At 35.4% G+C, this 23,880-nt stretch overlaps 1 long non-coding RNA gene across 2 annotated transcripts; it reads right to left on the bottom strand.

Moving 5' to 3' along the window:
* Nucleotides 1–1,796: 1,796 nt before the first annotated feature.
* LOC122225588 lies at nucleotides 1,797–16,168 on the bottom strand. Of its 2 annotated transcripts, none has more exons than XR_006205250.1 (4): nucleotides 16,130–16,168; nucleotides 13,916–14,057; nucleotides 5,467–5,638; nucleotides 1,797–2,782 (listed from the first exon to the last, which is right to left on the bottom strand). It is a non-coding gene; the product is annotated as an uncharacterized LOC122225588 (long non-coding RNA). The 2 variants fall into 2 exon arrangements; XR_006205249.1 differs by having other exon boundaries at nucleotides 13,916–14,070.
* Between the last annotated feature and the right edge of the window lie 7,712 nt (nucleotides 16,169–23,880).

Genomic DNA, 23,880 nt, shown 5'->3' on the forward strand with positions numbered 1-23,880 from the left:
AGTTGATGTGTCATGGAAAGATGGCCTACAGCTATGCCTTATAAAGCTAAGAAAAATAAAGTACACGATGTTCCTCCTGTTGTCAGGCATTCTCCTTATAACTAAACCATGCTGTCCCCCTTCATTCTGTTTGTTCTGACAAGTTTGCATGTCAGGCCATCTATTTCCTTTCCGAGTGCTCTGTTGATAAAGTGCTTGGTCATACTAAAAGTCCTGGAGAGCTCATCAGTGCAAGGTTTTCACTGAACCAGCTGCTTATAAAATTTTTCATGGCAAGTCAGCAAAGTGTAAGTATGCAGCCATTGCTGGAGTGCAGCTTAAATGAATTGACCGAGTAGTTGTTTTCTGGGCTGTTTGTAACATATATTATATCAAATGTGCTCAGTGTTTTGATATATTTATATATTTACATCTTGAATCCTAAGGAAAACTTGTGAAAACACTTTTTTTTTTTGCTACTTAGAAAGTGATTATCATAACAACTAAATTCCATTTTTGAATTTCATTATACTCTTGATGTTATCAAGACACATCTCTAGAAAGTATTTTCCTTACAATATAAGAAGAGATGAAAACCTGCAGCTGGTTAAAGATGTGTGTGGTTTGCTATACCCACTTCTGACTATCAGACTAAATACTCATGATTCATCTGCGTTAGCAAAATTACTGTGGTTTTAGGCCATGGATCTTTGATCTCTTGCAAATACTCAAATCTGAGAATGACACTCCTTGGATATGAAGAGCCTAAAATATAGCAACATTATGTATATCTCAGTCCATCTTATTTTCTTGAATAGTGTGTAATTCCCTAAGCTAAACCAAGAAATGTGGAAATCAGTTATCAATAAAGACGATTAAAGAAAAGTGAAACATTCTATTTTAGGTCAGTGTAGCACAAGAGCAAATGGGGACTTGGAAATTATTTGATGAACTCCACAATAGTAGGTGGCATAGGAATTCAATGAGGTTAACCATCCCAACTTGTATTCAATTTACCCAATTATGAATGGTTCATAATTAAACTTTTGTTCTAAATTATTTAAATAATTTGGTTTCAGAAAACTAGACTAAAATAGACTTATGTGTACACTAAATGAATCTTTAAGATAATTTTTAGATTAAAACTCATTAAGAGTTAGGTGGTCGTATACTTTAAACATCTAAGGCTCTGCAGTGTAATAATTGAAAAATTTGACATTTTCCAAGGAATTTTAAGAAGATAATTAGATTAGATGATTGGTTCAGTCTTCCATTAAAAAAAGGAGAAATTAACCTGGAAGTGTTTTTCTCTCAAAAAAATTTTTCTTTTGAAAGACTAAGATAGTTATATCGGTTACTCATCTAATCCAAAATTATCAATTAAAACCCATCTATCACTTCATTGTTGGTTATTCCTATTCACTCTCTGGGAAAATAGAAAAAAAAATATTAAAACAATAACATACATATTCCTTAAAATTTCTAGAATAAATACAGGGTACTCATTTGAGTCCAAAACATCTTAAAACATCCTCTCCATGTTTCCTCTCCTAACTAATGAAACCTTTATGGGAATCCGAGGGATTATTGAAAGATTCACTAGCTTAACTCAGCAACATGCAATTAATATATTTCAGAGGTTACATAGTGTTGGCATTCCAGTACTAGATGTTTTTTTTTTTTGTTTTCATGTCTTTTCGTAAAACAGATTACTATGCATGTCTAAAATTAGATGATAATTAGATAATAGTAATACATAAACCGATAGTACACTTGTAGAAAAAGCATTCAATTTAATAATATCCACTGCAACTGAAAAAAAAAAAAACATCGTATCTAATTTCCTATGAGATCTAGACCAATTTAATCTTTGGCAGTGAGAAGAAAACCCCACTCATTTATTCATTTAATCATTATTTTCCGGTAAATATTTCTACTATCAGATGGCCTAGATTTCAAACCTGAGCTTACTCCTATGACAAGTATATGACTTTGAACAAGTCACTTAACATCTCTGATTCCCTTATTTTTAATCAGTAAAAAAATGGACATAATAATAGTAATAATTTCATAGGATTGTTTTTAAGATTAAATGTGGCATTTCATGTCAAGCATTAATTCATGTCTATCAGAGAATATTTCTAGAGCTTTACAGTGGTTAAGATAAGACAATAGCTAAAAAAAACTCACAAACCTATAAAATTGTGATTTGCTGAGTGATATAAAGAGGTACTAGCTACTATGAGATTTAAAAGAGGGAAATCTGCCGTAGTAAGAATGGAGTGTTTGTTTGTTTGTTTGTTTGTTTGTTTTAATGACCAAGGGAAGAGAATGAACAAAGTGCATTTAACGGAAGAAACATATTTAAGAACACCTTAGGATAATTGTCATTATTCCAAAAACAGCATCTACAAGTGCAGAAGCATTTCCATTTTTCTGTTCAGTGAGGGAGATATTTAAACTATAGCTAATAGAGAAACATGAAAATAGTCCCTCTCTTCATAAAGAAATTATCAGCATACCAGGTACCTGCAGTCACAGGCACATGGTACTTAAATAAAAGACGCAGAATCTGCAACATATGCACCCTTTCTCATAAACATTAAGGAAAAGTTCAGGCTTCCACAGAAGCCAAAGTATCTAGTGTCCAGACAAGTCTTAGTTGAGCAGTGTGCAATGTACTGGGCTTGAGTGAACACAAGAGGCTGAAATCCTCAGGGTCTGCAGATCTACTTCTTCCAGTCTACTCAGTATTCTTTGGAAAGGCAAACTTGGGAAGAATAGTTGGGCTCCTCATGTTCCTCTGAAATAGAAGCAGGACATAGTATTTCACTAATTTTATATACAATGTTGATGCCCCCATATTAGGAAGAAGGATTGGATAAGGCACTTGGCTGCCAACAGCTGGGAGGGTAAAAACAGCAAAGTGTACAGGAGAAGCCCTCGGATCCTATTTGAACTGTTCCCTTAGACAGTATTTTGCACTTTTTGAAAATAAATATTCCCTGATGCACTTGTTAAATACGCAGGTTTCCAGATACCTATCCTAAACATTTTAATTCACTGGTTCCATAGTGGGACCATTTTAGAAAGTACCCCAATTATATCTGATCAAAGGAAGTATTAGGGAAAACTGCATGTAACCACATTTTTGATGGTTAGTGAAAAAAATTAAGACTCGTATTTAAACTTAGGGAATATTATTTATAGTTTGTTTAATAAATACATGTAAGATGAAATGCATAAGATTATTGTACACATGTGGATTTCATCTCTTTCAACAAATTGTTTTGTTTATTATTAACATCACAAGTTCAAGAGTTTCAGGATATTCTTTTTTTAATTATTTATCAATGTTTATTAATTTTTTGAGAGACAGAGACAGAGCATGAGTGGGGGAGGGGCAGACAGAGAGGGAGACACAGAATCCGAAGCAGGCTCCAAGCTCTGAATTAACAGCACAGAGCCTGACGTGGGGCTCGAACTCACAAATCCTAAGATCATGTCCTGAACCAAAGTTGGATGCTCAACCAACTGAGCCACACAGGTGCCCCAGAGTTCCAGGATATTCTGACAGAGATACCACTAGAGTGAAGATGTAGCATTAAAATCATGGTAACTGGAATGAGCATTACTATTTATAAATTTCATTTTTTTTAAATAAAGTTATACACTGAACAAGTATTTATACTGAGCACTTATGCATAAAATAATAAATATATTTTTATTCATATTTTTCATATATGCTGTGTATTTTACTCCAACATAGCAATGTTTACTACAGTTTTTCCAGCCTAAAACTTTGAGTTGGTTCAGCCATCTTTTACCTTTCTTCCTTCACACTTACAAGTGAGAATCCCAGAGACTGGTCAGTATCACCAAGCATAAATGAACTATACACTTGTGACTCAGAAGTTAGGCACCTCTCATCCCTGAAATAACCTGCTATGACTTTCAGTTCCTTGGTTCATTAATACTTTTTTATTTAATTGAAAATATTAAAAATATATCAGAGTTTTACAAGGTTTAGCATCTGTGACTCTCTGTCAACATAATGATTTATGCTATTAAATTCTCCCAAACACTGGGGTATCTTGGTGGCTCGGTTGGTTGAGCTTCAGACTTCGGCTCAGGTCATAATCTTGCGGCTCGTGGGTTGGAGCCCCATGTTGGGCTCTGTGCTGATGGCTCAGAGCCTGGAGCCTGTTTCAGATTCTGTGCCTCCCTCTCTCTCTCCCCCTCCCCCAATCATTCTCTGTCTCTCTCTCCTTCGAAAGGAAATAAATGTTAAAAAAAAAATTCTCCCAAACACCTTAAAAACTCACATCTGTTGTTTCAAAGACAAATTTTACAATAATATATGTGTAAAGTGTGTGTTCCCATTTCTTTCTTCCATTTCAGGTTGTATACTGAGTGCGTACACATTGTCTTATGTCCACTAGACGAAACCATACACTGTGATATTTTTGTTATTAAGATGGTTGAATTTTTAAATTTTTGCTATTTTTATAATATCTATGTAGGAAATGTAGATGTGAATGAAGCAAGAAAATAAAATCCACCTTTCTCACAATGTTTTAGCATTTTTATTTCCATAACTCTTCAAAGAGTTTGGCCTAATTTGGGTTAGGTTTCCATCTCAATAGGCCTGCCCACTGATGCTAATTCAACTTTGCCTTAAGTAGCATAGATATCAAAAGTATCTCCTGCTGCTTAAGTATATTGCACTCTTCATTAAGGATTGAGGGAATATGTGCAAGGTAATGAGAACCCATGTGAGTTTCACAACCATCCTGAAAATCACTTGTTTTTCCATGGCTGTTCCTTGTATGCCAATTTCAAAGTCCCTACCAATGTACCTCTCTTTCTTTCTCTCTGTCTCAATTCTTTTAATGAAAACCTCACCCTTAATGTGATGGCAATGCATTTAAATGTTAAATACCAGTATTTTATATTAATTGAATGTAATTCTAATTAATTTAGTTTGAAAAAATATTTGCTACTCATTGTGCAACCTATTTGCTAGTGAAAACTACAGAATAAAAGCAAACATTCCTTTCTTATTTTAAGCAGTTTTGTTCCATGGGTTTATGTAGGTACATAGGAACTTGAGAGTTATCTCAAACCTTCATGGAGCAAACTTATTTTTAAATTTACAAAAATAAGTTAAATGACAGCTTTGGTTGTGTTTGTTTTTTAGATGATATAATATAAACCTAAATGAAACGAAAGCCTGATATTTTACTTATATATATCCATCTCTTAGAAAATAATTATTTCTATTGTTCTTTATATCCCCTGTACCTGTTATATTTCTTAGGAGAAGGAAATAGTGGACACATTCTAGGGCTACTTATTTATGCTGCTATGGGACACACTGGGGTCCACCATAACTCTGTGAAATATCATGTGGACAGTGGGCCAGTAGCCAATATTTACACTTTTACCCTCCTAAAGAATAAAGAGACTTAGCTCAACCTGACCTACCTGCATAGGCTCAGGAGAGATGCATCAGATTTTCTGTGCTGCACAGTATCTTAGTTGTGGCATCCAAACCTGGCCTATCCTCAGATCCATATGGAGATCTTATTAAAAATCAGAATATGGAGCTTCACCTCAGGCACTTTGAAGCTTAATATTTTCACTGGATCCTACAAATCTGTAGTTATGATAGAAAATTCAGAAAAAAGAAACTATGAACAGAGATTATTTAATGGTTTGGACAAGAAGTCACATTTCAGTATCTCCATCTATTGTTTTTACAACTACATTATGCTGATGAATATATTCTGTGAGACACAATGCTAAGAAAACGTCTCATCAAACCACAAACTCTTTGTAATGTAGCCTTTGATAAATTGAGGCACATTCAGCATTTCCATTGCACAACTTGTGTCCATCTCCCCATAGAAATTTGGAGAAAGAAGTTTGATCTTCTTGAAACACTACACCAGATAGTGTGTGTGTGTGTGTGTGTGTGTGTGTGTGTGTATTCCCATTATGCAATCAGGCTTACAGCAAAATGATTTCAACATATTCTAAACCATTTTGCTTTGAGGAAATGAAATATATATCACATAAAATAAACTATATGGTCCATTATTTACTAATTATATTTTTATGTTGAAAAAATCATCAGGAATTTATAGCACAACTTGAGTGAACTATATGTGTTGACATGATTCTTATCCTTTAGGATCTTTTAATATATACTGTGTATATTTATTTAGAAAATATATGCATATTTATATATAGTGTAGGTTTACTTAGAAAATATATTTGCATAGTAAAAAAATTACTGTATATGTGAAAAATTTTGTCTTTTCAAATTGCATTTGGCGTATATTTTTCATAAGTCCTACCTCACTAAAATAAACTTCTTCAGCATTAGCATGTCTTCTAGCTTTTTAATGGTTTGCAAAACACTTTAGGGCTATTTTCAATGTAATGGGAGGTGCTGGAATCTATGTGGTGGTTCTAACAACACAGAACTTTCTGTAAAAAAAAAAAAAAAAAAATTGAAAGAGTATGATTTGCTTGCCGATTTCCTCCATTATGTGAGAACCAGAGTGTTAAATCCTAAGCTAAAGTTGGTCTGAATAAGAAATATGACACGATATTTGCTTTTTTTTCTTGCTTCTTTACTGTCTCGTAGCATCAAAACAGCGAGATTCCCTGATTTAAGTTCTGCTCAATTGCATCCTTGCTCACAAAAGCAGACCACATTTAACCAAGTTATTTTTTCTCGTTATTTTTTATAAGTAATTCAAGTTTTCATTTTGTACTTTCTTCTAAAGAAGCAAAACAAAATAATCAAGCAAAACAAAAACAAAACAAAACACAAAGAAACCTCTAAAACTTCACAAAGTACTAGTTATTGGCAGCAGTGCTTTTACGTTGCTGCTGCCACCTAGTGGCTTTCCGTGGGAAAGCTATCTGCTGGTTTGGGAAGAATAAACTTCCCCGGGGCTCTTCAAACCACTAAGCGGTCAAGTTGATTCTCTTACCCTGTTAGTCCTCTTTTCACGGGAAACACGTTTTAGCAAACAGAAGAAAAATATGTTGCGTTCAAAAAGAATTCTAAGTCCTTCATCAACAGAACAGAGAAGCTGATGAAATTCAATGAAAGCATTGGGGAAATACACTTACTATCTAAATAACATATACAAATTTACCAAAACCTCCTCCTTTTTTTCTGTGATTTAAGGTTTTCTATTGCCATTTCAGGTAGGAGATATACTGGCCTCCTTGTAGTAAAGAACTGCGGAGGGAAAGAGATGGATGAAAAGAGGGATGAGAAGGCAGAGATAGGCTATGTTTTATCTAGCAATTAGCTGCTTACTAAATCTTAAAAGTGATGATTATAGTTATTGTTTCTGTTGTGGGCTTTCCCCTCTGCTCTTCTGTTTACACTCTGTATTGTACAGAAAAGAATTCATCTTCTGGCGATTAATGCCAGTCATTCATCAAGTGGGGCAAATGCCCCAGCATCCTTTGAAATGATTAGACAAAATAAGGACATCCTCTCTCAGGTAATTTGCTGTGAGAATTAATTTGTTAACTTTTCTAAAGGAATAAGTGACCACAAAGTTAAAATAGGATAGATGTTTGGACACACAAGGGAAGCTTAAAAGTGTTGCAAGCAATACAGAAGCAAAGGACCTGGTACATGTTATATACTAAGACAAAATGATTGAAAAATTTACCAGTATTGACAAAAGTATTTTGACCACTTTCAGCCTCACATTGCGAAATTTGGCTATAGTGCTCAGCTATTCATGTTGTAAATATCCAAAATATCATACTACACACTGGATTGGTATTGCATACAGGTCTTTGTCATGGCCAGTATGGTGTTGAAAGCCTATAATAAAGAGAAACAGGCAATATACATTTTAAAAATTAATGCCAATGTAAAATGTGATAACAATAGAAAGGAAATTCAATCAGTGCTTGATGTTATACAATCAGGATACAATAGAGAGGTTAGAAATCACTCCAAGTCTTTAAACAAAGGGAATTTCATGCCAGGGATTATATTACAAGTGATAAAATACACGGGAATCTCCAAAATTAGCAACTGCAAAAAACTGCTACCACTCCAATATGTGATCATCAAAGGAAAGAGCCAGTGTTACCCCAAGGAAGAAGCCAAAGCCACTCAAAAAGAAGCTGATTCATGGTGGGCCTGCGTCATCAAAAAGGGAGCTAGGGAGAAGATACAACTATTACTAGAGAAGCAAAGAGAAAAACCCTGGTAGCCCCTTTCCACTTGCCCCCCAGTCTTATAACAAAGCCTTCAACTGACTGCAAAAAGAGTCAAAAGCCAGGTTACGTGGGAGCCTACATATGTAAACTGCAATGATCAGTGCCTAATACAGAATAGAGCCAAGAAAGAGAAAGGAGTGAACTTAAGATGAAAACAAGTCCAGGACTGGCATGGGTAAGGAAAGTATAAGGCAGACAAATGAGAGGTCTGACAGAGGAACATAACCTGATCCATGAAGAAAGAATAGACTGTGCAGGAGAGAAGGGAAGGGGTAGAGCCTATCATGGAAGCAAAAAATGTGAGGCAGGACAAGGAAGGCAGACTAAATGGTACAATCAGGAATCGATGATGAGAAGACTGGCAATTGAAAACAAGCATGGCTTATCTAGTCAAATTTGGAGAGTCAAAAAGCCTTGAATGCTAGAATAAGAAGTTTGAAATCAATCCATAGACCAGCAATTCCCAAAGACCACTCCATAAGATGCTAGTTCAGGAAGATGCTGAAAGATTTTGCTTGTGTAAAAGTTGTCATCTTCAAAACAGTTTGAGAGATATCAGGGTTTTGAGAGCCTTTTATATTTGATTTTATATTTGTTTTATTTATTTGTTTGTGATGCATCTCAAGGGCCCAGTGTTTTGCCACAAGATGCTCTGAAAAAACTGCTAAAGAATTTGCAAATCCTGCCACTTAGCACGCTGAGTGAGGAATGATATGTTCTTAAAGCAACTAATCCCCAAAGACTGAAGTAAGCAAAAATACTATTGTAGTAAGCTATAATTGATTCAGATCAACTCATTCAGAGTTTATGATCTACTAGCTGGAACTGTGCTTAGTTGAAAAAGTGTTTGTTTAAAATAACCAAGTGTTAATGGATTTTAACATAATAGATTTAATCTGAAAAAAGAAAGGTGATAATTACAAATAAGTCTCATTTATTCACTGACGCACAAATAGCAAAGCCTCTTATTAAATCAGCAGTTTTAGTTGCCAAATATTTGGAAAAAAAATTTATTTAAGATTGTTCTAAATGAAATTATTGCCTAAACCAGAAATTGTTCTAATAATGGAGACCTCTGTTTAGAAGATCAACATAGCTCTTGATGATAATAATAATAATAATAATAATAATACTGAAATAAATCCCATTGTCTATAGGCATCCAGTAATGGGCAGGAAAGAGTTAATATCAGGCTTGTAGCCCATTTCTTCCCTTCTTGGGCAAAGTATGGGAGAATCATGACTGTGGCCAAATGTCTATGAAAACATTATTAATAGAGCACACTAGTAGAAAAACACCAAGAATCCTAACCTATAAAGTGTTTGGGGAGGATATGGTTGGTGAGTCTGGATTACTTATTGTAGATAAATCTGGAATTCATGATTTATGGGGCATAGATGGCTGGAGAATGGGGAATAGTCACATGAGTTATGTAATTAGTAGAACACAATACAAGGTTTTCCAAAACTAACTTGGCTAACATTTATCACCAATACTCTTGCATATACTACTCATTAACCTCATATGTTAATCCCAAATTGAAATAGGAATCAATGTGAGAGAATGCAGCCATGAGGAGCTGCATTTGATGTGTCGAGTTCCTCTAGGAAAAAGATGTCTTGCTAGTCACTTAGGACCTTTGAATCATTAGTAGATCTCTTTGATGGTTAAGAGCCATGGTCTTTCCCCAGTCTGATTTGACAATTTAGCTTTTTGTAGTAACATAGATTGGGAGAGTTGGTGTGATGAACTTTTAGACCTGAACTTTTAGAACTTTTCGACACATCTTTTCATGTGTCTGTTGGCCATATGTATGCCTCCTTTGGACAAATGTCTGCTCATGTCTTCTGCCCATTTTTAAATTGGATTATTTGAGTCTTGTGAGGGTGGGTATTCAGTTGTATAAGGTCTTTATATATTTTGGATACTCACTCATATGTGAAATTTAAGAAACAAAACAAATTATAATGACTTACATACTTTAAAAAAAGAAATAAAGGGGTTGAAAACATAATGAATATTTGTTGCTGGGATGGTTACTCATGTATTCTTTTTTTTCATTTTTTTTAACATTTATTCATTTTTGACAGTGAGAGAGACACAGTATGAGCGGGGGAGGCGCAGAGAGAGAGAGGGAGACACAGAATCCGAAGCAGGCTCCAGGATCTGAGGTGTCAGCACAGAGCACGTGAGTTCACAGGGCTTGAACTCACAGACTGTGAGATCATGGCCTGAACTGAAGACAGGTGCTTAACCGACTGAGCCACCCAGGCACCCCTACTCATGTATTCTTGTATGAAAGTGGCAAAATTAGTCGAACTATAGGGGGAAGTCTTAACAATGGGATTTGGGATAATATACCTAAATCTGGGGAAATTGGGTAAGTGAATAGATAAAGAATGCAAGTAAAGACACCTGGGTGGCTCAGGTGGTTGAGCATCTGGCCTTTGATTTTGGCTCCAGTCATGATCTCACAGTTATGTGAGTTCAAGCCCTGCATTGGGCTCTGCACAGTAGCCACACGGAGCCTACTTGGGATTTTCTCTCTCTCTCTCAAAATAAATAAACTTAAAAAAAGATAAAAAATGAATAAAGTAGAAAGAAAGTACATAAAGACATACTATTCCCTGGCTGCTAATAGCACTCTTGGTAAAACTCTCAAAATATATAAGAAGACACTAAAAAAGAGGAAGGAGAAGTAAGACTTTTTTTTCTTGATTTAGTAAAGACATTGTAGTCAATTACAGTGCAGGTGACTTCAAATTCCAGAAGTTATGCTGTGAAGATTGGGGCACTTTATGTAGAAATATAAGCACAAGCTGAAAAATTCCTGCCAACATGGATTCTCAGGATAAATAATCAGAAAACAAATCACTAATTTTATATACAGCTGAATGAAAGGAGATATTTGGATGATGGATGACCAATCCCATGTGGCTGAAAACCTTTATGGAAAGACACTTCCAGATCATCTGATAGCTAAATTGTTGCAATGGGTTAAGGTGAGGTTTCTTCAGCTTACACTGACAGAGGTAATTTCTCTATACTCTCTTTGACCAACAAATGGAACATTACCTTCTTTAAAAAACTTTTTATGTTTATTTATTTTTGAGAGAGAGACAGAGTGTGAGCAGGGGAGGGGCAGAGAGAGAGGGAGACACAGAATCTGAAGCAAGCTCCAGGATCTGAACTATTAGCACAGAGCCCAATGCAGGGCTCAAACTCATGAACTGTGAGATCATGACCTGAGCTGAAGTTGGATGCTTAACTAACTGAGCCACCTAGGTGCCCCTGGAATATACCTTCTAAACAGTGAACAGGTGAAAGCAATCCAGGTTTGACTGTATGATGATCAGAAAGATAAACACATAATTTAATGCCATGTACCCAGACTATGATAGATGCAAAAGTATGTAATTAACTATATTCTTGGAGTGGGGGATAGAAAGGAGAGGGTAAGAATATATTCAGAAGACAAGAACAGATCTGCTCACTCAGTGACCATGAAATAGGGCTAAATGATGGAAAAAGAAGATTCATGCTTCCTAAAAAGAAGGTGGCACTCTGGGGGAAAAAGAAAGAGAGAGGGAGAGAGAATGTGAATAGAGAAAATATTAAATATTCTGTGTTCGCATCACTGTCAATGGAATGGGTACTAAGTGTGAGTGAGTGATTCAGCCTTTATCACACTCACATGGGATATTGACTGAGTCAGACCTTCCCTCTGTTTTAGTTGGACCCAATAAACTGGAACCTTTGGAATTGCCCAAACCCTTTTGGATTTAAATGTTAAGCAGTGTAGAATTCTGGGATGTCATAAGAAGATGTCTTCACTCTGATAAAGGAAATGATAGCAGATGGAGTAGAGTGAGTTTCTCAACTCTCTTATAATAGCCCTGCCTGGCCAGCACAGAAGGCAAACTGTTCATGGAGATCAACAGTGCATTGTCAAGGATTAAGTAAAGTGCCCCCCTTTATTTCTTTGGTCATGACCAATAGGGGAAATACTACACCAAAGTAGCAGAAGAACAACAGTCCACAAGGGATTGGAAAACCATATTAGATTTAGCTAAAGTACTATATATACTCATTTTGGAGTCCAGGTTGGCACAATCTTCATTTTAAAGAATGATTGTCATTCTTTGGGTAAATAGCCAGTAGTACATTTGCTGCATTATGTGGAAGTTCTATATTTAACTCTTTGAAGAACCTCCATACTGTTTCCTCAGTGGCTGCCCTAGTTTGCATTCCTGCCAACAGTGCATGAGGGTTCCTTTTTCTCCATATCCTTGCCAACACTTGTGTCTTGTGGTTTTGATTTTAGCCATTCAGACAGGTGTGAGGTGATAGCTCATTGTGGTTTTGATTTGCATTTCCTTGATAATGAGTGATGTTGAGCATCTTTTCATGTGTCTGTTGGTCATCTGTATTCTCCTTTGGAGAAATGTCTGTTCATGTGTTCTGCTCATTTTTAATTGGATTATTTGAGTTTTGTCGGTGGGGGGAGTGTTGAGTTGTATAAGTTCTTTATATATTTTGGGTACTCTCTCATACATGGAATTTAAGAAACAAAACAAACAAACAAAGGGGAAAAAAGACAAACTAAAAGATAGACTCTTAACTATGGAGAACAAACTGATGTTACCAGAGGGGAGGTGGGTGGGGAGATGGATGGATGAAGTGGGTGAAGGGTATTAAGAGTGCACTTACCTTGACAGAATTGTTGAATCACTATGTTGTACACCCAAAACTAATATAATATTGTATATTAACCACAGTGAAATTGAAATAAAAGAAAATAATAAAAAATAAAATGACAGTCAACAATATACCTGTATAATTTTTTCATATGGATATTTTAATTTATATATATATATATAATATATAATTTATAATATATATATAATTATATATATATAATTAATTTATTCCATCATAATTTAATGTGACAAGTCTTGAACTTGATAACCATTAAGAATAATTTACTGCAGTATGTCTATAATATCATGATAACTGTCCCTCAAGAGAAGCATTGCAAAAGAAGTTGTCCTAAGTAATGTATATAGACTGACCAATTATTCCAGGTTAAATTCAAGACCTACTGCATTCTAAGAAGTTTTAGCAAATTATGTGGGATCAAGAGGCCAGAGACATTTCTCAATCTTTGAGAAATCAATGCTTATTTCTTACTCTGCTACTAAAGAATAAGCCCTAGTAGAACTATTTGTAGAAATCACATTACCCAACTAGGAATACTGCTGAATCCTAGTGACTAAGAAGTCCAAAGCTCTTCAAAGGTCCTGGATTGCACTTGGGTATGTTTAAAGGGGATGTTTTCACTGAGAGAGAAAATAGATTCTCTACGTTTTGCATAGGGAAATACTGAAAAATAATAAATATGCACTGTTCAGAGCAGAGAGGAAACCCTAACTACTTTTAATACACTGAATTGGCACTATTGCCAAGCACGTACGGGGGCAATTTAGGGTAATTTGGTAAAATTGAAATACTGAGTAGCAGAGGAGGCATGATGTGCCCCTCTGGCTCCACTTACCTGTCTTTGTCATGCTACCTCTGGTGATTCATTCCACATAGTTAAATTAGACCCTTTGGTAGGAGAGCTTCTCAAGTGTTAACCGAGTAATATCTCTTAGAATATGCTGTTTACCTGCACAAAGTTGCTTTCTGCAGTATTCATTGGTAGAATTGAGTCCAGCGTAGGGAACATATAGACCATGCCATTCGCTCAGAAGATGGTGACATGGAGGTCCACATGCACAATCTCACAATAGATTTGTAGGTAGTGTCGTCTGAAAGAAAAACCTGCAATGGATTGGTTATACTTCTGATATATTGTGACATCACTTAAGCAAAAAGTTAAATACTCTGGGTAAAATGTATTTAAGAAAAGCTACCAATTCTTATTCTACAAACATGCACAATGGTAAGAAAAGTAAAGTATATAAAGAATCAAAGCCCATTGTTACTTAAATGTGAGACTGAAGAAAACAGCACTATATAGAGATTGCAGGCCCAATGTGTGATCACACTCCCCATGCATTTTAAGGGCTGCGAACGAATATCTGATTTCTTCTTTTTTTTTTCGCAAGTCATATAGTAAATAGATGGCACTAACAAAGTCAAATATTAATAACCAAGAACTACAGATCCTCAAATCCCCTTTCCCCTAACCAGCAAAACCCATAGAAATTTACACTGACCAAAGTAAATAGAAAATAAAAGTCAAACCACTTAAACGGTTGACATTTAGGAATGGAGCCAGGCACTCGCTTGCTTTCATCCTTCTGAATCACCAGTGTTATAACAACAGAAATAAGTGATATTATAGATATGGTGTAAAAGTTAGTGTTAACTTTATGAGCATTAATTTAATTAATACCTGCTGGTGATTGACATAATTTTAAATTTCGCCTTGGCAGAAGAGAACCATTTTACTTTTCACATCATAGTTGCTTTTCCTTTTGTTTTTCTAAATAGGAAAGAACTATTTTAAGGAAAAATGGTTCACAGTCATGGCCACATTGATTATGACCAAAATTAATTTTGAACTCCAGTTATTAGTTGCAATGAGCATGATTGGGAATGTAGAATATATAATTTATCAAATTTGTTTTTCTCTGTTTCTCTGATATTCTGTCCTTCTGGAATATAAATTTCAAGCATATCCTTTTGAGAAATTACTTCACTGATCCAGGACAAGTGTAAGTTTTACCTTATTAAATTGTTAAAGTACATACCGAGGCCAGTAATTTTTTTGGTGCGTGCTGGTGATAGAGGATTATGGTCAAGTACACAGTGATTATTGCCTTTCGATGGCTGGCTTTCAGCTTGTAGTATGTGAGCATGTTTAATTAGAGAGAGAAAGGAGAACTGAGATTTCTTCCTTAGCCAGAAACAGTAGGCACAATGATGGCTGTGGTAGTGTGGCCACTGAGGAAAGCCAGAAAAAATCAAAATGAACAGAAGCTACCTAGTCAGAATTGTGTTCTATAGAGAAAAAGAAGGCCCACATCAACTGAAACTCTTCCAGTAGCAGGTAATCCCAACTCCAAACACGACTGGTAAAGTCCTTTGTTTTGAATACAACTTGCTCTTCTCCCTTTCCTATGGCACCTTTGGTATATTCTTAGGTGTCCTGAGAAAAGTTCATGGGAGCTCTGCAGAAAACATATCACCTAACTATCCGAGATTCACAGAATTCCACATGCCGTTAATCTTTCAATAAGAAATGGAAAATGTGTAAGAAACCACTTGTTGTGGACTCACTGGTTGCAAGTTATAAAAACCCTGATTTGCAAAAGAAATCTTAAATGTGGGGGTGCCTGGGTGGTTCAGTTAAGTGACTGACTCTTGGTTTCAGCTCATGTCATGATCGCATGGTTCGTGAGTTCAAGCCCTACATCAGGCTGTACACTGACGGTTCAGAGACTACTTGGGATTTTTCTCTCTCTGTCTCTCTCTCTGCCCCTTCCTCCCTCTCTCTCTTTCTTGAAATAAATTAATTAATTTAAAAAAAAAGAAAAAAAATATTAAATGTGGAAAGAATTAACTTTTTATATGTGGTTTATTGGAATTGCTAAAAAATATTTGACTCTATTATCATCTTATACTAGGAAGGCAATGAACACGATTTTAAGGTTTTTTTTTTTCATGTGGTGTCTACATCAAAATACATGAAGAATTATATAAGTGTTATATTCTATCAATCTAAGATTATTATCATTATATTATCATCATCTTTCAAAGAAGAAGGCAAGTAGGGGAGAAGGGGGAGAAAAAGAAGTAGCAGGAAGAGGTGAAGGAGGAGGAGGAGAACAAGAAGAAGAAACAAGAACAATAAAAATAATTAAAAGCCCATTACGTGCGGGGCGCCTGGGTGGTGCAGTCGGTTAAGCGTCCGACTTCAGCTCAGGTCACGATCTCGCGCTCCGTGAATTCGAGCCCCGTGTCGGGCTCTGGGCTGATGGCTCAGAGCCTGGAGCCTGCTTTGGATTCTGTGTCTCCCTCTCTCTCTGCCCCTCCCCCATTCATGGTCTGTCTCTATCTCAAAAAAGAAATAAACATTAAAAAAAAAATTAAAAAAAAAAAAAAAGCCCATTATGTGCTTAGTACTAGTCTAGGCACTTTCATACATTCCCCTCCCCTTGTTTTTGTTTTGCTTATTACAGCAATGCTATGGACCAGTGTTGTTATCTTCATTTTATAGATAAGGAAAGTGAGATTTAGAGCAATAAGAAAACTTGCCAAATTCCATTAATAATAATGTATATTTGCCTTTCAAGATTAGTCAGATTGCTCACATCCTTCCCAGGGTTTATAGAGCAACTCTCATGGAGAGTGGCAATGGATTCAAGATCAGAGACAAGAATCCTACATGAATCTGAAGAATTTTTTTAAGAAAAGAAATAAGATTCCAGTACAGACACTTCTCAAATCACATTCAGACTCAAATCACATGCAGTTTAAGTAAGCTTTTTCTCCCCCTTTATGCCACCGAAACTAAAGCAAATTAAAATCCATTGAGAACAAAACAAAACAAAACAGTTCCATAAAATATTTGGAGCAACTTTGCTAGAAGTAGTTTCCTAGGGAAACTTTGCTGAATCTGAATGTCCTCCATACCCTGCCTCCCACACATATTCCTCCATCACCCCAAACGTATCCTGAAACAATCCTAGAAATACAAGGAATTTACAAAGTGAAAATTCCCATGGAAAGGATTGTATTATCTTTTTTGGGCTTCCTCTCTTTCATATAACAGTAAAAAAATTGAAGATTATAAAGCACATTTGTCTTTCAATGAACATGGGAAATAAAAAAATGGTTGACTTTACTAACAGTATATCTCAATCAAAAAGAAAAGGTTTAAAAATAAGTAAATATTATCAAGTAAAGGTGCCATGTTTATTCAGAAGCATTTTCTCCTTGATCCTTCAATAAATGTTTGACTAAAGTCTGTCCTTGAAAACACACAGACAACTTGCACTAAAGTCACAAATTATGCATACACATTTCTAGGACCAAATTTGGCCCAATGCTTAATTAGTGTCTGGCTGTGATTACATCTGTGGTTTTGAATTTCAAATCTAAATTTTCAGTGTTGCAACAAAACTTGTAAAGATTCCTTTAATTTCTGTAGGGGAAAACAATATCAAGAGTAGTTTCATATTTCAGTTTGACTGAGAAAATATTTTTCCTTAATCTGAAAGCAATTCCTCTCAAGTTCAAAAAGGAAGAACAAGTGATTTAAATAAATACTGAAATACTGTGAATAAATAAACCTTGGCCTCTTGAGTTTGACTTCTGAATGCCATGAGATTTTTAAGTAACATCATTCTGGGCAATGGGTATTGCTTTTTATTTCTGTTATCTGAGAAATAGAAAGCATTTACGTTTTCCTTTTTTTCTTTCTGTATTTCTTCCCCCTACTTCATTAATCATTCACAAGTAGCAAGCTAGTAATACAATTCAACTCTTGTGAGCCAAATAAACACATCTTTCCCTGTGCCCTTAGTACCCTTTTTCTATTGTGTGTCTCACACATCAGTTATAAAGCTGAGTTACAACTGTCTCTCTTTGAAAGGGGTACATTACTGCTAAAGAGTGTTTGTATATATTATTATATATTTCACCATGGTTTGTCATTTGTTCTTGGATCTTCAGTTGCAAAGTCTCATCTCATACTGAGTTTGAACTTGACAAAAAGCAAGAAACCCATGCTATAAAAACTTCCCTATCTACTCCTTTCAGATTTAGGTTTTGAATCGGTCCTCTCCACAGTTCAACTAAGCCACTATCTGCAATATTGAAGGTCTTGACTAGAATGTACACTTAAAATTAGAAAAACTTTATGTAAAGTGACTGAACATGTAAAGTCTGGGGCTTTCATATGAATGGCTTCTGAAAATAGAAATTTAGAACTAACATGTTTTTTTTTTAACGTTTATTTATTTTTGAGACAGAGAGAGACAGAGCATGAATGGGGGAGGGTCAGAGAGAGAGGGAGACACAGAATCTGAAACAGGATCCAGGCTCTGAGCTGTCAGCACAGAGCCCGACGTGGGGGTCGAACTCACGGACCACGAGATCATGACCTGAGCTGAAGTTGGACGCTTAACCAACTGAGCCACCCAGGCTCCCCTGACATGTATTTTTTTAATGTTTATTTATTTTTGAGAGAGAGAGAGAGAGAGAGAAGGGCATAGGCAGAGAGAGAAGGAGACAGAGGATTTGAAGCAGGCTCCAGGCTGACAGCAGAGAGCCCGATGCGGGACTCAGTCTCACAAACCATGAGATCATGACCTGAGTTGAAGTTGGATGCTTGACCAACTGAGCCACTCAGGTGCCCCTGTATTTTAATTGTCTAATATCCAGTTCATTTCTGATTGAGGAACAGCCGAGCACAATATAATTTGATCGCGATTAGCAAGTCCATATTTCTTAATATTAAATATCATCTCACGACGGGCACCCCAAGTGTTTTTACTGATAGTTAACGTTTAAAAAGTGTTCTTAAGGATTCTCATCAGGGTTACCTTCATCGTCCAAAACAGTGTTCCTACAATGTCACAGAAGCTGTCAGGAAAGAGAAAAATTCTTTCAAAGGGTTGTTACCAATTTCAAAGTAAGAATATACTCTTTGGCTTGATTGTATCCAATTCTTGCTTGACAAGCTTTTTTTCTTGGCATGTCATGTATTTCTCAGGAACTAGAGTTAACCTCCTATACATACAAGTATCTCTGGAACCTACGTATCTTGGTGTTACTTACTGGTAGCTGAGAGACTGGTTGTTTGGTAGGTAAACTTTACGCTTTACTAAGACCCAAAGTAACAAGTAAAGTATGCCCAGTGAATTAAAGAAACAGCAAAAAGACTTTGTATTCAAATGCCTGTTCTGAATAATCCAAGGTCATGAGACATTTCCAACGTCCTGTGGTCCCAGATTATATTATGGAAATTAAAATGTATTATTGTTTCAAATAATATAACTTTTTCAATGAAAACAAAATATATTTTTCCTGTAATTCGGTATTGAATTTTATTAACAGCAGGCAAATCTTTCCAATATTCTGTAATTTATGGTGTAGACTTCATGTGACATGATCAAGAGCTATAACTTAACTGAACATATATTATTTCTAAGTTAATATGACTGAAAATCAGTATGTCTGAATTCTGTTACACAGAAGAACCAGGCAAAAATAATTGCTTCCATTAGGACAGTCCAAAATCTTTTTATAGACTATAATCAGTGATATGATTTACTCTTGAAGTGCCACTCTGGGACAAGGAACATTGATAAAGATTCTATTCTTCATTGCAATGAATGATGCTACTGGCCCATCGTCAATATGTGCTGCTGTCATTCTATTCACTGAATTATCCACACTCTTTCTACAGCTTTTCTTCATAACGAAAGCACTAGCTTTTGCAAATAAGGAAAGGGGCGGTGAGTACGCATGCCTGCCCCCACACATGTGTGTGCACACTTAAAATATCTTGTATAATTAGTAAGTTCAAGTTTTCAATATCAAGACAAGCAAGAGAACATACTGATCCTCAGTGAAATAAGAATAGAAATGTAAACAAAAATATTACAGTAGATAAGTAGAAATTCTTCCATTTGTAGCTAAATCAATTTCAGAAGTTCAATTAGAGACATTAAGAAATATGAGCGATGTTGTTAAATTATACCTGACAAGTCAAAGTCTGTCTTTTCTTTTTAAAAATTTGGTTGATTGATTGATTGATTGATTGAAAGAGAGAGAGAGATCAAGTGTGAGCAGGGGAAGGGCAGAGAGAGAGGGAGAGCGAGGAAGAGAGAGAATTCCAAGGACGCTGACAGCAATGAGCCCAACACGGGCTTGATCTCACAAACCTGTGAGATCATGACCTGAGCCAAAATCAAGAGTCAGACACTTCACCAACTGAGCCATCCAGGTGCTCCTACAGCCTGTCTTTTCTTGGCCTTTTTAATTCTTGAAAAGCAGGTTTAGATCCTGAATACTTCATAAGGAATAAGCTTCATTGTTTATTTCTTTAAGACGTAGGTGATTTCACATATGTGATTTTCAAAGGTACTTTTTTATAATTTGAAAAAAAAATTTTCAAGTTTTTAAAATTTATTTTTGATAGAGCACAAGCAGGGAAGGGTCAGAGAGAGAAGGAGACAAGGAATCTGAAACAGGCCCCAGGCTCTGAGCTGTGAGCACAGAGCCTGACACAGGGCTCAAACTCACGAACCACGAGATTATGAACTGAGCCAAAATCAGACACTTACTGACTGAGTCACCCAGGCATTCCTTTAATTTGAAAAAAAATCTTAATATCATTTGGGGCTTTTCTGTGCATTCGGGTGGGGTAAATTGAGGTCAGTTTCAGTTGAACTATCCACTTTGCAGAGGTGGTAATTTCTGCTTCAAGGTCTTGAAAACTGATGCAATGTCAACAAGAATTTACCAAGTACATATTATTTGTTATGCACTGTGTTAGGTATTGGGCTCCAAAATTAAAATATCTTTCCTTGTCTTTTAGGAGCTTATATTTGATTAGGAAATGAATGAGTTGTCATACCATTACTATATACTGTGAAAAGTAAAATTATAAAATTGCAGGTTTCAATGGAAGCATATGGGATAGGGTTAGGAGTTATGAGAAGTTTCTGGTAGGATATGACAGGATTCATGGTGATTGAAGATGCCAGCATCAGCAATGACACCACTAGTGTGTATATGGATGGGACCAAAAAGAATATGTGCTTGAAACTGTCTCTTTGCTTTATAGCCTACCTCAAGGTTGTACTTCAAGAAAGCCAACCTATAACTGATTGTAAAATTCCTACTGGCTTGTAATTCCCTGGAAGTCTATATAAAACAACATTGTCTGAAGGTAGACCTAACTGTATCTTTAAAACATTTATTCTTCCCACCTTGTTCTGATGTTCCTATTCATCTTACATATTGATGTCACTAGGCTATCTTACTGTTATTCCTTGTCCAAACATTCCCAGTCTAGTAGATTTATACAGGAATTAATGCAACTTGGTTTATCCAAATCTGTACAGATATTCTTTGAGTAAGTAAATACTCATACATATTGTGTAGAGTTACATTTATGGTAGGAAAAGTGGCTTTTCACAATGGAAAAATCACCCAAATAAAGATTCTGTGTGTGTATTATCATTTGGAGAAAGATTATCTCCAATTTTTACTTTATACTTATTTCCTAATTTTAAATGCATTAACTATAGGGAAAAGTTCTTGGAATATTGCTAATATACTTAAGTAAAAGCAAAGTAAACCATGAAAATTAATTTGCCTCTCCTTATTAGTATATAAGCACAGCATTGCTTTCCTAAGCAGCTTTATTGAGATGTACTTTGTATAACAAAAATATTCATTTGTTTTAACTGTACAATTCAATGATTTTTAGTAAACTTGTGAAATTAATAAGTCAATACCATAATCTAATTTTAGATCATTTTCATCACCCCAGAAAGATCTCACCCATTTTTAGCCACATCCTGTTCTTCTTACTCAATATTACTTTTTATCCTTAAAAACATATAATAAAATATTATAGGTGACTTCTTACAGCTTTTGTTCTAAAATTCCATTTGTATTCACATATTTGAAACTGGAAATAAAAACACTCCTATATTTATTGGGAACTGTGTATTATTTAGAGGACAGTCTAAGCAGTAGTGATAAAAGAATCCAAAGTAAAATATCTAGAAGATGATAAGTTTTTATCTCTCTCTAGTGTAATAGGTAAGTAGTCCAAGCTGCTAGAGTTCTGTCCTCTTCAACACATAGTTTTTACCTCTGAGTTCAAGGGCAAAGCTCCAGTTTCTTCATTTTGCAAGTAAAAGGAGAAGAGGGGGAAACTAGCTAGAATATTGCATGTTGATCAATGGGACAAGACCTGAAAACTACACACATCATTTTTAAATTAAAGGAATGTGGGAGGGGATCCTGAGTTGGCTCAGTCAGTTATGCCGCTGACTTTGGCTCAGGACATGATCTCACAGTTTGTGAATTCCAACCCCGCGTTGGGCTCTGTGCTGACAGCTCAAAGTGTAGAGCCTGCTTCAGATTCTGTGTCTCCCTCTCTCTCTGCCCCACCCCCACTCACTCTCTATCCCTCAAAATAATAAATAAAGCATTAAAATAAAAAAAAAAGATTGAGAGAGAAATGGTGCAAGTGTCCACCTAAAAACAGAAGTCTCTGTTAGTAGAGATAAGAAGATAGAAAATAATGCAAAACTAGTAATTTCTTCCCCAGCACTAGTATATTTAACTGCAGATTTTAAAATGCAAAAACTATCTTTCAAAATTTTATCTTTGTCTCCTCCACAGTGTCCCACTTGGGTGCCTAATAAAAATTACTTTAATTAAATTTAAAGGAAGATGTTTGTGTACATGCCATTCATTCAAGATATGAGTAGAAGCATGCCTCAATTCTCTTTAATTTAATAACAAGTAGTAAAAACTTAGAAGCTTGACAAAATCAATCCACTGAGAATCAAAAAAAGAAGTAAAATAGATGAGAAATTGCTTCCAAAGAAATCTCCATACCGAACAATCAGATAATAATATCTGCTCAGGGGGTTGAACATTTTAGCAAGTGCTTTTGAGATGATGATGAGAATTAAAAGTATAATTTACATATGCAGCATTGTTGCAAATCAGTTATATAATTTGTTATAATCATTGCTTATGCTGGTAAAGATGCTTGGTTCTAAGTACTTTGGAAAAAAATAATTTTACTGTAATTTTCAGAAGAAAGTTGAAATGGAAATAATATTATAAAGCATATACCTCAAATTCCTCATTTTAAAAGTCAACCCTTACTAAAAGATAAAGTATGACATACTTAAAGATACATTTACAGATGTTTCATTCAATTAGTATTTACTATTCACTAGTTAATATTTAATATTAATAGTATTTACTATTTATTAAGAGAAAGATAATATTCTCAATTCTGGGATTGCAAGATTGAATAAAGCAGACAAAGTCTCTGTTCTTGAGGGATATATATTTAAAAGGAAGCAGGAAGAAAGTAATCAAATAATAATTCACAGGAGAATAATAAAAATAAACTGACTTGATTATGTATTATTTACAGTTATGCAAGGGACTAAAGTACAGTGGTATAATGGTTGCCTTTTTCAGGTAATCAAAGAATTTTGAAGAGATAGTATTTTAGTCTAAGATTTAGTTATGGGAAATTCAGGTAGCAGAGCTAATGCAAAGGTTCGAGGCCAAAACAAGGCTGATATACTCAAGGAAGAGAAAGGTCAGTGTGGGTGATGTAGAGTTTTAGGAGAAAGAAAAGAATTAGAGGATGTAAGAAAGTCCAGGTTTGATAGAGCTTTGTAAGGTGTTCCATTGTGCCTGCAGAAGGTAGCCTTTGGATGGTTTTAGCAAGACAGTGAGATGAGCTAATTTTTATAAGATCATTTTGTCTTCTATGATGAATAACTCAAGTTTAGGGTGGTGAAGGGAATCAGGGATAATGGTGCAGGGCTCTGGATGAGAAATGACATTGACTTGGGAAAAGTAGCTTTTCAGAAGGGAAAAATATGGTCAGGTATGGAATATATTTTG

The sequence above is a fragment of the Panthera leo genome, chromosome B4 (assembly GCF_018350215.1).
Source record: "Panthera leo isolate Ple1 chromosome B4, P.leo_Ple1_pat1.1, whole genome shotgun sequence".
Lineage (NCBI taxonomy): Eukaryota > Metazoa > Chordata > Mammalia > Carnivora > Felidae > Panthera > Panthera leo.